The sequence below is a fragment of the Manacus candei genome, unplaced genomic scaffold (genome assembly GCF_025592945.1).
Source record: "Manacus candei isolate 608988 ecotype Guabito, Panama unplaced genomic scaffold, ASM2559294v1 h1tg000095l, whole genome shotgun sequence".
NCBI lineage: Eukaryota > Metazoa > Chordata > Aves > Passeriformes > Pipridae > Manacus > Manacus candei.
This window is the reverse complement of record NW_026138143.1, coordinates 592,008-607,824: the sequence shown is the minus strand read 5'-3', so window position 1 is coordinate 607,824 and position 15,817 is coordinate 592,008. Positions and strand designations below refer to the sequence as shown.

The 15,817-nt window shown below is 34.5% G+C and overlaps 1 protein-coding gene and 1 long non-coding RNA gene across 2 annotated transcripts in view; one reads left to right on the top strand and one right to left on the bottom strand.

Annotated features, from left to right (window-relative positions):
* Positions 1-15,817, bottom strand: part of CNTNAP2 (contactin associated protein 2) — a 1,217,517-nt gene that overhangs the window by 1,174,704 nt on the left and 26,996 nt on the right. The window lies entirely within an intron of this gene.
* On the top strand, positions 3,359-6,608 carry LOC127461133 (uncharacterized). Its single transcript, XR_007899976.1, has 3 exons — positions 3,359-3,394; positions 5,253-5,341; positions 6,435-6,608. It is a non-coding gene; the product is annotated as an uncharacterized LOC127461133 (long non-coding RNA).

Genomic DNA, 15,817 nt, shown 5'->3' with positions numbered 1-15,817 from the left:
CTGTGTCCAAGTCATTTGTGAAGATGTTGAAGAGCACAGGACATAAGATGGAACCCTGCAGAACCCCACTAGTAACAGGTTGCACTATATTACACTTCCAGGAAGCCATTAGCCTTTGTGCTACAGGCATGAGCAAATCCTCTTTCCCCAGGACTTCTGAAGGTTTTTAAAACGAGTCCAAGAGGGTTGAATTATCTTCAGAAGTCTCTTAGCCTAGAGTTTATGAACTTCCGAAGCCTCGTGAACAAACAGTGCATGAAAGAGGGTCCGGGCAAAGAAAAGTTGGAGTTTGTACTAGGTGAGAACTCTGTACTTCTTTGATGAAGGAAGTCTGTATTCATGTTCTGAAAAATAAGTGTCTTTTTCTTTCCTTGGGGAGAAAGATGGTAGCTTTTTTCTTCAAAGCACACTACTTTTTTCCCAGTCAAACACTATGTATAAGAAATGAGAGATGGTTCATTAGAGAAAAGCTAGGACACGCTGTTTGGGATTGATAGTTTATTTATGACATGGCGATTAATTGGAATAATTTTTACATCCAAATTTTAATTTACACTTCTCTAAAGCTGTTAAAAGGTGACTTTAGTGTTCCTTGGCTTGCAACTCTCCTTATCATTCCTCTTTACAACATAAATCTGTTTTCTGTGACAGTAGGACAGGGTCTTTTTGTTTTTCATGACTTAGCTTGTACACCGAACTCCTACAGAAATATATCAACACAAAGACCATTCTCAGCGTGGCATTTCTCCAGCACTAATGGTAACCATATCCTTTGTACAGTATTGTACACTCAAGTCTTCTGTGAAAGAATTAAGACTTTAAGCTTCAGTGGATGATTTTGGTAGTTCAATCCTTGGTGGTGATATCTTGCCCATACAAATAAGTGCTATAAACAATTTCTGTTTGTATGCTTGAATTGATGAAAGAATAGCAATATTTTGCCCAGTGTCATGGTGCAAACCATGGCTATGAGCAGTCTAAATTATTTGCCTCACAATCTAGAGACCAAAAGACATTGTCTTATTTTGGTCAGGATTTGAACAACAGAAATGTAAAACATTATATAAAAAAACCAAGGCCGATCCCAAATGTTTGGGAGGTAGCCTACATATGCTGACCAAGGAAATAACTCTGTGATCTATAGTTTTATGTCATTAACTGAACCCTGGTGGAAAAAAAATTTGACTGAAAAGATTTGCCTCTCATTAAGGTTGTGCCTATATGGCAAGATCAGTGTTTTGTTTTAAGATAAATGGAGTATGTAATATTTCAAACGTAAGGAATATGTTTTGTCTATACAAGCAAGTAAATTTAACTTGAAAAAAAGTACTATTTGCCCCATACAGACTTGAAAGAAGTAGAGTGCTAGATTGTGAGGGATTTGAAGATTATGTGGGATTGCTTTGTAAGTAATTACTTGTTTTCTGCTCAAAACTATTTGTATTTTGCTGCCAGTTAAAATCTCCACAAGCATTTACTTCTACATTACCTACACTTAATGTTTTTTTGGCATGAATTACTTTTTTGAATGGAATTGTGTCTAGTCGAGCAAGGCTAAAAACCTGGAAGAGGCTATATTTCTCTGAAATGCTTATGATTACTAACAATAATTTTTACAGCTATCAATTGACACTATGCATGTACTTTGCATAGAATGAGAGGATTTAATATCATGAGGACCATGATAAACATTTACTCTGACTCTTGGTAACAAGCCATAAGCAAATGCATGAGCACAGACAGTGTTTTTGGTGAATTGTCATGACAATGTATACTTTGCATATGTAATGAGAATCCTAAATTACTGTAGTTAACAAGAGTAAATATTACAGATATTATTTATGGAAGTTACGGAAATGTAAAGAGATTCCTAGAGGTAATATATTGGCACCATCGAACATAATCAAATATGTAATCTATACTTTGCACTGAACTACTTGTTAACCTCAATACTTAGAACAGTCAGTTTCTATAAAAAAAGGGTTTGATAATATAGATGGAAGTTAAAGATTTCTGTAAGGCCTCTAAGATGCAAATGGCTGCCATATCTCAGGCAAATAAGATAATAAAATATATGAAAATGTACCCACTGAGACAACAATGAGCCAAGAAGTCATGAGAATATGTTTTTTCTACAATATCATTGAAAGACTTCTCTAATTTTTTGCAAATTACAAAGATGAATTAAATGAACTGATTAAGATAAGATATTGGTTCTAACAGTTGTTCCAAATTGTAATGTATTATTAATAAACATTTTCTTCAGTCATCAGTGAGAATTTCTCCTTACTATGAACTAAATTCGCTGAGACAAAGATATGTTAAGCTTGTCCTTCTAAAAGAAGTTTATGAAGTCAGAAAATATCTAAAATTTTGGTGAAAAATACAGGAAGGTTTATTTAAAATAGAAACATTTTGAAAGCCTTAGTCAAACGTATCTTTGTTTTCAGCAGGAATTTTGCTTAAATAGAAAGTTAGTAAAAATACTCAATGTTTCTAAATTTAAATTATTGTTATTATTAATGACAAAAATATAAACGATGACTTCATTTGATCCAACATACTAATTCCTCAGGTAGTAATAGAGTGGCCCATTATGAAGTGAGTAAAATCTGATCAAGATATCAGAATCTGGCATGTTGACAGAAAATAAAGTGTTCGGATCTTAAGTGTAGAAAGTGACAAAAATATCTAGACAGGTTTTCCCTGCTCTGAATGTAGGATTATATATATGTAATATTGCAAGACAAGAACATTCAATTCTAAACCAGGTCATTTTGTACACTTCCAAATGAGCTATTTACAGCAGAAAGCAGCAGGTAAATCATCTTTACCTTGCTGCATGTATTTCTATTTATCTTTAAATCAGAGTATTCTTGGGAAACTCTTCTCAAAATGAATAAAATAGTATCAATTACATTTTATCTGCATTTTAGGAGAATATTACTGAACAACATACTGTATGTTACAAAAAATTGATGTGGCAACAACATTAATTTACTATCCAGAGATCAGAAGCAGGAAAACACATTTGTTTAATCAAAGAGGAAGCTTACTTTCTCTCTAAATTGATTTCAGAAGTATTTAAATTTGATTTAAGAATTACTAGCAGTATTTCAGCTGTTTCAAACCTTGGAATATTCTATTTAGATAAGGTGGCTGAGCAAATTAAAACATAAAGGCTAAATTCATTCCAAATTCATACAACAGTCCCAGAGTCACTGGAAGCACATTAGAATTAAATTTAATGCCTACAGATCAAATGGGAAATAATTTGTGCACCAACTAATCAAAAGTGCATTTTAATGTTCTTCCATAGAACATCATGACTGATGTGTCATAGAGACAAAGTTACGGATTTAGAAAGACTTGGCAGCATTTCAACAACTGAAAGGTGTTTCCTCTCTCCCTCATTCCTTCCTGAATCCTATTATAATCTCTATTATACGCAAATATATCTTAAAAAAAAATTAACATTTTATGACGTAAATTCAAATATAAATGCTCAAATATATTTCAACAACGCTCCCTCTGCCCTAGGGAGGAAGTAAAAAAAAAACCAAACATAGAAGCTGCCATCTGCTTGTATCAACTTTCCCTGAATTTTAAAAACTTAGGCCAAGTATTCACTTTTCACCAATGATATTTCTTTGTCATAGGGAAGTTCTGGAAAAAGTATGAACGGGACAAAATAGCTCCATAATCTAAGCCTCATGATGGTCTTTTCAGTTCGTATTTGCTTTGTGGGTCCCATTATCCCATTCAGTAAAACAACAAATATGTCTATATAAGCACTAACAGCGCTCAAAACCCAGGGTGGAAAGGACATCCAGGTATTTAGCCAGTTTTCACAGTATGTTTTGCAGTTTCTGCTAGTTGTCAGTTTGCTGAAGTTGTATCACTTTCCAGCTGCCAAGCTATCTGGTTTAAAGCCTATTTGTTTCAAGTAAGCTGTTGTTACCCTTTTCCATCCCTCAGGGTGGTGTTTGGGTGGGATGTGCTGGAAATGCTGCTGAAGGCATATTTTTCTCAGTATTTTATCACAGCTTCATCTGCTTCTGAACATTGACTAAAAGTACTTATGGTCCCTAAATAAGGGAAATAAGCATATATGTGTCCCTAACTGTGAGCAGATATGTAACAAAAACATTCTAATATGTGTTGTAACGCTCACAGGCACCATTGATCAGGGAAGTAAGCTTGCCCTTGCCTTGGTTTTCTTTCTGCTATGCAAGTAATTGAGTTTCAGGGACAAAATCCAAATTCTGTTAAAGTTAGTGGAAAAATTTCTATTGTCTGCAGTGTTCACAAAACCTATACTGAAGTGCTGTAATTCTTTAAGTGGTTTGTTCTGGTAGTGGTAATTAAACTTAATTTCCACTTTCTTTCAATTCATCTTTATTTAAGTTTCTTCCCCCTATAAAAAGCATCCAAACATTTAAAATAGAAGCAGCTGTGTTTTTATTGGAACTATAAAGTATGGTATTAACCAATTAGTAAGAGTGAAAAAATAGAACAATTTTATAAATCTTATTTTGGCAAAGGAAAATGTTTTGTGAAGGTAGAAAAGAGATGGGAGAGCCGCAACTTGAGTAGAAACTAGAATTAGAAAAAATTTCAGATATCATTTTGGGATGCAGAAATGCATCTAAACTCTAGAAATGCAAAATATTTCTGCTCAGCACGTAAAAAGGGAGAGAGTGGAGAGATTTCTCAATATTTCTAACAAGTTGCAACTGATGTATGTATTCCAGGAGGTTACAGAATAACCAGGAATGAGGAAGGTTGGCCTGGTCATCTAAGACAAGCAATATGAATCACTTTGTGTTCACAAGTAAGAGGTGAAAAAATAAATAACTCCTAGGCTTGGAGAGAAAAAAAACATGTAGAATGATATCCTCAGGTATAGTAAATTGATTTTAAAGTCAATGGAACTATGTGTCCGAAGATCTGGCAAATGAGTTAGATTCTTCTCATTTTATTGCATAATAAATTATGCAAAACTGTTGAGAAAAAGGATTTCACAAACACCAAAAACTGGTATAAAGAGAGAAGCACTCCTAGAGATCCATACTTTTCCTGGAGGCAATGCAGCACTCAAGCATTTGTACTTGCATGAGTAGTGTCAGTGACTGCAATAGGATTACAAGTGAATCAAGCCATGCACAAACAAAAATATTTTCAAGATCAGAACATAAAAGCGAGTGTTCCCAAATGTCCTAAACTGATTTTTAAAATGAACTGTGTTACAGATGAAGCCCGTTCAAATCGCTGACAGTAAGTCCTTGTTGTCATTACTGTTATCATCAGTAGTGCAGAAGGAAGCGGCACAGGGAAGCAGGTAAAATGGCATATTAATGTTCAGAGTTGAAATCCACTCACCTTGTTCTTCTCACAGTTACACAGTCACCACTACTATTTATGGAGATGTTTTCACTGTGGTAAACAGTTCTGTTGCTGATGTGTTTTTATGGATTATTTGGAATGAAATAAACCAACAGAATAAGATATTTTAAAAAATCACACATCTAGGAAGGGGTACATTAAATTAGTATCAGAGTCTTTGGATGGGCCTGATAGGTAGCAATATATGGAAAATCCAGAGTTTACACCACTGTAGTAAACATTCATTTGCATTCATGTTACTACCAGAGAATACCCAATGATAAAAATTTGATACTAACTCTTATGCAACCGCTGATAGCTTGAATTCTATCTACCAATATCATGATATGTCTACATCAGAATGACTATTATTGGAGGCAAGCACATTAAATCTGCAATGCTAGATCAACACAATTAGAATATTCCTAAAGAATATATGTTTTGTCAAAAATAGAATTAAAGTTTTGAAAGCACTTAATTTAGGAAATAAACTCTAAATTAGTTTTTTATTGAAGTGCACAATATTGATAAGTTCTGTAGAGGATTTTTTCTTTCTAAAGTTGCCTTTTCTTTAAGAAATTTCAGCTTTTCATTATTATTCAGGACTGCTAGTATTTACTTTAATTAAACAAAATAAACTTCAGAACTTGTTATGAGATAAAAATTCTTAGATTTAACAAAATTCTCATTCATAATACGTGTTGATGAAAATGAAAAATGCTACTAGAATCCTATTAAAATATTGCAGTAATTACATTAGTAATAGTAGTATAGTGATGAATATTTAAAAAAAAGAAGAAAATAAAATCTTCCACAGATAATCACAAAGTACACTAGAAAATGATCAGATTGTCAAAAAAATAATCTGAAAAATGAACACACTTTTACACTGAAATTTAAGCAGGCCAGAAGATCACCCCAGTGTAAAAAACGCAAGCTGCAAATTCAAACCCATTGCTATAATCAGTGAACCCTGCTCAGAGAACTATCTTAATCACAGTTTCTCCACTGTGGGTTGTGCAAGTGATCATTTTTCCCATGATTCACAGGTTTTTGCAGCATGAGTGACTGACACTAAAACGATGGCAGTGTACAAGAACATATTCAGGGAACTGTGGTACGACTAGTCCCTAGAAGATGTTATGTTTTTCAAAGCCATTCCCCTTCTTTCACCTGTTGGTTCAGTCTCTGAGAGGACATCTACAAAAAACCCTTTCAAAACAAGCCTAAAATTTAAAACTAAAATTTAAGAACCTGAAAGTTGTGGATTTTTTTGAACATCAGTGCTTCCAGCTAGTGAAAAAAAAAATAAAAGACTTTCTGTTTCTGCTTCAGGCCTGAAGAAGGTTTGCATATTTAAAATCCTGTCTATTTCATTCAAATGTATCAATTCATTTCACTTATGCACTTTTCTCTGGTAACCTGGCTTTTTGAAAAACAGCATGCAATACAATTGTAAGAGTAAAATGGGATTTTTTATAAAGATGATGTTTCAGCGACAATTTAAAAATATTGCATTGAACACTGTAATCTAGGAATCTTTTTCTTACTAATGTGAGAACAACTCAGATTACAGCAGTCAGTAATTTCTTATGACTTTTTCATACGAAAATAGTATTTCATAAAATAAAAAACAACTCAGTTCCTGAGGATAAAAGCAATTTTCAACACATTGAGTACTTCTTTAAAAAAATTAAACATGAACGTTCTTCTCTGGTTTTTTTTCTTTGGGTTTTTTTTTGGGGGGGGGAGAAAATGTCCCAATTTTCATTTTCATAACAATTTAAAATTTAGATTTCCATATGTAAATTATTTTATAATACAAAAATCAATTAAAAAAAAGTTGGCTTGTCCCAAAGTGAAGTCTATCTGTTTCTGTGTATGATTATGTTCCAAGATAATTAAAACCTCCCAAAGTTACTGTTGGACATGAAAACTGTTCTCTTTTATTTCAGACATGAATGTGGCAACTTATTCCTAAATATATTAAAAAATACTACCAAAAATACCTAAATACTACCAATAAAATTTGTTGCTTCCACATATTCCTTGAAATAAAAGCATTTATAACATATGCTGAATAGCAGAAAAGCATTACATTATCTGTACAGCAGTACTTGTGGATATCAGCCAAGAATATTTTGAAGGGGAATTTGGGGAATACAGGGAAATAAGAAATTCCATGACACAATTCATTTAGAATAAGCTGAGTCAATCTTAAGTTATTTCTCCTGACTGGCTCAAAAACTATTCCTAACTTGAGATCTGCAGTCAGTCACCGGTGTAAAACCATATTGTGTATTTCCTCTTCATCCATATTTAGCCTTTAATTTCAGATTCTACCTGCTATTTGAAAGTGCAGAAATGTCACAGTTTCTCTATTAGCAAAAACTTTTGTTAATCAAATCCCTCCCAAACATATTCTAGGAGAGGACAGAAATCAAACCTTTACCTTCTGACAGAAAACACGAACAATCAGACTGATTGACTTACCTTGTGGGAATCAATTTTTGCTACTCCAGATCTAACACTGCTGTAAATGGACTGCTTAGATCACCAGTAGAACAAACACAGATATATGTTCCATCTTTCTCTAAGTTTAGAAGTCTGATATGTAAGGTGGCATACTGTGTTCTGAAATACAGTGATATTTGAGAGCCATAATATACGAAGATCTGCCCTTAGCAGAACAGTCTTATAGAAGATGTTAATTTGTTTTATATGTTCAATTCATATAGAATTTAGAAATCTATATTGTTCTTATATTTGGTACTGAGAATTAAAGAACTAAACCCATGATTTATCATGAACATCTGTGGACTAAATAAGTTTAGTGTAACAGAAAAAGTTAAAAATTTCCTCATTTAGCCCTTCATAACACAACTTCTGCAATTACTAATTCATTTTCACAGTCACTTCTTATGCTGAGACAGACTAAAATTTCCTGAAGTTTAGATGTACATCTTCTGTGAATATTTTATATTATACTTCATTTTGTTTACTTGTGGCAAACACCTACCTAGACTAAAAGATATCAATTTTATTCTTAAGATTGAAAAATCTTTTTCCGAGGTGTAGTACTACTCATGTTTAACCATCTCAAACCATCTAGCAACTAATTAATAAATATTTTTGAAGAACTCTGACTATTACCAGAAGAATTGCCAGGAAAATAAGGGTGTTTTCAATGCAAAAAACCTGTCGTAGTGGCTAACTTGTCAGACACTAAGACAATAACAATTTTTATTTGCAGAAATACTGTTGTCTTTACACTTGTATAGTGTTGAAGGTATGTGTTACATTAGTAACCCTTAAAAAAAAAGAAATAAAACTATTTGCAGTGATGCTAGTTTCTGTTTAGTAGGTAAAAGCTACAGTTTATGTATCAGAAAAATCAGGATGAGTGATTTAATGGGTAGAGATAGGGAAGCACACCTGAAACAGGGGAAGTGGCCAGCTTATATATTTCCTTAGTAGGAAATTATTATTTATTGAGTAAACCTGATGACAGTCCATTTTTTTAATCAGAACTAAGAAGAAAAAAAATTTGAACTTTTCCTTGACGAAAATGTATGAAGAGAAAACCTGCTGTGATTTTAAAAGAAGTACCTTAAAAGGAAACAACATCATTCACAGAACCATAATATAATAGAGAAAGATGTAAGGCTGACTCTTAGACTTTAGACACCTGACAGGTTCGGTAAGAATTGAATCATTACAGTTTTAATATGTCTATCATGTTTCAGGTTGTGTACTTCAAATTATATGGTATAAAGCTTTTCTTCAAAATGTACTTGTAACAAAATATGTTGTTATTTTTACATAATTCTGTGAAATTAATTTTTAAATGATGGTTCTGCATAAATCCAAAGAAATTACTCTATTTTCTCACATCAATAATCTTTCATATTTATTCTTAAAAAGATTTTAAAAAATCCAATATATGAAACACAGAAAGTAATATTAGATACACTTGTTAAGCTGTCTCTTAAAAAAGAGTAACTGTGTTATACTTGAAGAGAATTTGGCCCCAGATTATAAATTGATGCTTCTCTAGATAAAGCTGGTCAGTTTATAGGCAAATGCACTGTCCTTATGGAAGCAATCTCTCATGTTTTCTGTCTCCATATATACTTCAATGTAAATAAAAAGTCTTTTTAAACACACTGGTTAAAGCGAAGGTTGAATGGTGAGGCAAACATTTCTATAGCAATGTCCCCCCAGATGGGTCAGAATTCTAAGAGACTGGAAATAAGTTTAGCTATATTCTGACGAGACTCAGACTATAGTTTGTTCAGATTCTGCCATTAAAGAAGAAATACACATATATGACAGACCTTTTTACTTTTGCTCATGGTTTTAATGACTCTTTTCTAAGTGAAAAAGGAAAAGTATAATAACTGGAAATCTTCCATTTTTAGTGTTATATTAATGTATTTTAATGACCTCAGTGCTCTTGAGATTTATTTTTTTTTGTCATGTTCTGAAAATGGACTGATCTGGGCATCTGAACTCAGCCCAACTTCCAGTGATTGTAGAAAATGAGAAATGTGCTGGTGTGCTGGTGTTGCCTGGGATAGAGTTAATTTTCTTCATAAGAGCTAGTATGGCTTTGTACTGTGTTTATAATTCAGGGATGTTTTAGTTACTGCTGAGCAGTGCTTGCACTGCATCAAGGCCTTTTCTGCTCCTCATCCCACCAGCAAGTAGGCTAGGGGTGCACAAGAAGTTGGGAGGGAACACAACCTTTTGTTGGGATCAACTGATCCCAATTAATCAAAGGGATATTCCATATCATATAGCATCATTACATATATGATGCTATATAAAGCTGGGGGAATAAGACAGAAGAAGAGGTGTTCAGAGTGATGACATTTGTCTTCCCAAGTAACCAGTACATGTGAAGGATCCCTGATCTCCTGGAGATGCCTGAGCACCTGCCTGCAAATGGGAAGTGATAATTGAACTCTTTTGCTTTGCTTGCACACGTGGATTTTGCTTTGACTATTAAACTGTCTGTATCTCAACCCACGAGATTTTCACTTTTACTCTTCCAGTCCTGTCCTCCATCCTTGGGGGGGGGGGTGGGGAGTGAGCCAACAGTTGTGTGAGACTTTGTCACTAGCTGGGGTTAAACCACAGCAGGTGGGAAGCACAAGTGTGACTTTATGTACTAACCAGATTTTAATTACAGAAAGTTTGATATTAAGTCAGTATTTTAGAATTAACTCAAAGAAATTGAATACACAGAATTTTCTAATTTCATCAGTACTTGATTGGATTTTGTCTTCATAAAATATGTGATAGCCAGTATAGTTCACAGAAAACACAGACATTTAATCACAGTAGATGAAAGCAACATAATCTCTTGGAACAGAAAAGGACAAATTGAAGCAGGTTTTTAAATGCCAACACCAGCAATAAATTATTACTAGTTAATAATCATATGTACATATAATTTTACTTTCTGATATTATTTGTGTTTTCCAAGGAAAACTTAATAAATTATTATGTTCTCTATGGTACTGTTGGCATATGAATTTTCTGCAAAAATGTTAAATTAAAATTTATAACGGTGTTAATTTTGAACACTTCTATTAAAATTTTCATTGTATCAAAAATAATAATTATACATTAATTTCTGGTAACTTTTACTGACATGTGGATTTTATAAAAATAAATTTCGATCCACGCTTCATAAACTTATTTTTTCACTTAAAATTGTAAATCACCTTTCAAAGACAGCTAAGCCTTGACTTAAGCACTCTGTTGCATGGAGGTCAAATGAAACAAACTTAAAACGGGGAGATTTCTTTATCTAATAAGCATAGCATAGAACTAATACAGAATACCTTTATTTTCAAAATTTTCATATTTATGCATCATAAGTTCCTATTTATATAAGTAAGACTGCTTTTATATTATAGACATGTTTTTTGTAGCTACAATCGAAAATATGAGCTAGATAGCCCTACATGTTGTTAAAGTGTCTATGGGCGCCAAATTAAAATCAACTTTCAGTGAGGAACACCAGCACTCAAAGCTATCACATATCCCCTAAGCTAGACATAGGTTGAAATGTAGTTGAGCTAACAAATTTATCTTACTTTCCAGAGGTTCCCGGGCAAGCAACTCTTACAAGAAATACTAGCAAAACTCTATATAGGGGTAAGGAAATTATCCCTCAAGGAATGATGATGGTTTTGATCAAGTACTCAATACCTCAGATAACGTCATTGCAGTCTATGCAATCTTAAGAAGTCTTTTAAAGTCACCTTACCTAAAGCAAAAGCGATAAGCTCCATCTTAAAAGTGTACCCCTGACACAAGGTTTCATTAGATTTGAAAAGAGTAGGGAATTAAGAGTAAGAGAATTTGTATCTACCCTACAAGTCACTGTAAGACAATCTATTACCTGTTTGTCCTGGGACAGCCTGTCACCTGACATGCTAAATGAACATGCCTCCATGAGCCAAGGCAGTGTTGCTAGGAAGGTGTGTGTTTCCACAGTCCTTGGAACTACATGTGCATTTCAATGCAGGGAAGGGACAGAAGCAGAAAGAGTGTATCAGGAAAACACACCGAGAAAAATAAAACTATCTTAATGCATTTCTTGAGGAAAAGGGGGACAATTTGCTTACAAAAATGGGGAGGGGGAAGGAAACAGGAGGTAAAAAAAAATTAGTGCCTTGTTAGTATTATCCAACTTGCAGAGAAACTACTGCATGTAATGAGCAATCAGAATGTTCATTTAGTCTAGTGCCAGATCTTGTTTTCAAGGAGACATTTGTGTGCTTCGATTGTTAATTAGCAACAGCATCCATAACCATCCCCTGCATATCGGATAAGGGAAACAGAATAATTGAAGCACAACTGGAATTATAAAATCCAAAATGAGATTTTGGGGGAGGGAAAGAACCTAGGAAATAAAGATTCATTTTCCTCTTTAGATTCATGTGAGCAGAACCTTTGATAGAAAGTATCAACACAGATACTGGCCTTTACCAAAACATAATGGAAATGAAATCACATTCTTCTTCTCTTGTTTCTTGGAGTTAGATAATGGAAGCACACCCCACAAAATTTTAAAAAAATTTTAGATGTTGGTATCATAATTACCGTGTCAGGAAAGGAATAAAGGCTGGAAAGACCAGCCAATCAGGTATGCATTTAATATGAACTCATTATGTAAAGTATGGAAGTATAAGTTACATTGTGAAGCCTGGTAGGAGACAAAACATTAGCTTTTAAACTGTGGGGCTTAATTTGATGACAGAACACCTTGACTATTATAGAAGAGTGCATATGCCAAGCTGTAGGTTCTGTCTTTATAAGTAAGACTTTACATAATTTGCAGGAAAGTAACTAAAGTGCCCATGGCTAAAGTTACACTGAGGGTATCCAGCTCCTTTGTATTGATCACACTGCATTGTCTTGCATACCTACTTGATCTTTTACAGAGAAAAAAAGTAAGTTATACCAATTTTTCTTATGCTTTGCACATTGAATACATAACACTATAAAAAAGAATAAAATAAAAACATGTTTTGTAAACTGAATTGTCATAGGTCATGAGGGAAATCAATACAAAAGCATAATCAATAAGCAAAGCATCCTTGTGCCTTGCCCAAACAATAGAATTAAGATTTCATGTTTGTTCTTTCTCAGCTTCTTGTCTGAAAGTGTTTTTGCCTCATTTATGCTTCAGGAGTCTGCATGCAATTCTGCAGGAACTAAGCATGCACTTTTGTTTCACTTTTCAGTAGTTGCCATCATGATGACAGGACAACATGAAGGGTTGTCTTGGGTTACTCCAAATGGCCACCATTTACATCACATGACAAACAACTAAACAATTACATTCACCTGTAAGTGAAAAAGAAGGGGCAGCAAGACATGCCCATCATCCCAGCCTTTGATGTAGCTAGCTAGACTTTTTGGTTGGATTCAAAGGAAAGTATTTTCTTTGAAAGGGAAGAAACTGGGGAGAGGGAGGTTTCTGAATGCTGTAGCTGTTCTAGTCTACTCATGGTGTTCTCTCCTAGTCACTGAGGGGATGAGCTGGCATCATGCTTTCATTACATCTTTCTGCATTATTCTTTTGTAGTGTGATTCTGGCATGAGATGCCTGTTGGGTGCCAGGAGGCTGTTTCAGGCATATATCTTGCTGCTGTTGTACTAAGGTAGCCAGATCGGTAAATAAGAAGACTGGACACTGTGTGTGGGACACACACAATACTGTGGAAGGATCACTCGTGCTGTCTGGAATCAAGCTTGTCCAACAGTTTCCCCTAGCTTTTTCCACTGGGCTTTGTTCTCACGGTATTCCTGAGTACATTGCATGCTGAAAGCAGTGAGGCTGGTCAGGAAATTCGACATCAAAGGATTGGCCAAAGGCATTGTAACAACATTATGTGCTCAAAGTGTGCAGAAACCTGTGAGGCACAGGTGTCCAGGTGCTGAAGGGGGCTGCAGGGCTCTCTGTGAGGAGGGGCTGGGATTGCCCTGATGTCGTGCACAGCCAATTCCAGACAGCTTCAGTGGACCACAGGAGGACAGTTGACCACAGTTGAATCTATTTTATTTCGCACATTAAAATGTAAGTAAATTAAAGCAAATTAAAATTAGCTTTCCCCAAGTTAAATCTGTTTTGACTGAGATAGTAAGTGGCAAGCAATGTCCCTGTCTTTATATCAACCTATGAGGTTTTTCATCCTATTTTTTTCCCTTGTTCTGCTGAAGAGCCGGAAAGAGTGAGTAGTGAGGTAAGCATCTGGCTATTTGCCAAAGCTAGCCCACCACAAGAATATTTCCAGTCTAATAGTAGACAACACACCCACACAACAAATTTGTTGGATGTGGTTTACATGGCTGTTTTCAGAGCCTTAAAGTTCCAAGCAAAGTCAAAACCTATTAAGCAGCTATATCAACCTTTCTTCCAAAATAACATATTTAAAAGTCCAAACTACATTTAAAAGGAAGATAGGGATACGAGTAGAGCAAGAAAAGAAGTCTGAATGGGAGATAGGGTGGATTCAAAATAATTTAACAAATCTGTGTCACAAAACTAGCTGTCCCGTTGGTGTTACTTTCAGTGAATTAATTTGGTTTTGTTACCAGCATTTTATGGTGCCTGTGTGGGTTTACTTCATCTATCTCATAATTTGGGTACCTTGTTTAAGGCCACTAAAAACTTGTATTACTCATTTAGAACATATCTTATTGTCTTCCCCTCTCAATATAATTCTTCAAATATGGCATCATCTTAGAAGCAACATGAAGTGGTATTTCCAGACGAGCAGTTTTTCTTTTCTGTATAGTAGAACCAGCACTGTATGCATTTGTTCTCAATGAGAGTCTAACAAAATGAACAAGAAAAACAAACAAACACACACACAAAAAAACCTACTGAAAAAATCGAATTCTAATGGCACAATACAGTTGAGAAAAGTGAAAATTGGAATGAGAATGGTCCTGTGTAGACTGATCTGGAACCATTATCCTCTGACTAATTTTTCTAATCAGTGAAAGGGGAAAATAAACACAATGAAAACAAGAAATGGATGATGGACTACTCTAACAAAATTTTCTGTTTTCCCCAGTGGAATAGCCACTTTGAAAAAGGCTTTCTGTTGTGGTCAGAAAGTAGAAATAAATATTTCCTGTAAAGGAAGATACATTATTAAAAATGCATGGGTTTTTTTTTTTTGTTTGAATGCACAATTGAATTCATCAGCAAAGTCATCTTCAAAAAATGTTACTGTGACAATTTAGGACACTGAAGATTACAGCTCAGTGGAGCACAGATAGAGAATTAAGAGCTAATACAGAGTTACCTCAAGGGTAATAATCTGGCAAGGAAATTGCATATATCACATTTGAGTCAAAGGACTGTTTGGTCACTCTCTAGTCTTTGGTGGTTGGTTTAACACCTAGATAAGAGCTGAAAAAAAAGAGCAAGATTGTGAACAAAACAGGAAGGAAATAGACTATTTTCTCTTGGGGAATTACCTCTTCAGTTATTAGAACTCTGTAAAATGCTGCAGAGATTGGAGGTGGAGACAGAGAGAATGGAGAAGAGGAGAGAAATAAGGAAAGAGCAAACTTTGGGTCTAAATACTATTTTCAAACTGTGTAAAAAAAGCTAGACCTCCCATCTCTAATCATCTTGGAAATGGCTGCCTACCAATAAATTCATGTTAGAAGGCATTTGTCATGGTCATTTAAGGCAAAAATTTTGTCTTGTAAAATGCACAAATACAATAATATTCTCACAATTCCTTGAATCCTATGTAATTCAGCTTGACTCAGAAAGCTAACCAGTTATGTCCCTGTAGTAACGTGCTTTACCTAGTAGCCAGATTAGGTCTGAAAGCAATACAGCAATGCATCCTGACTTGCTGGATATTATTATTACCACGTAGCTGCATCA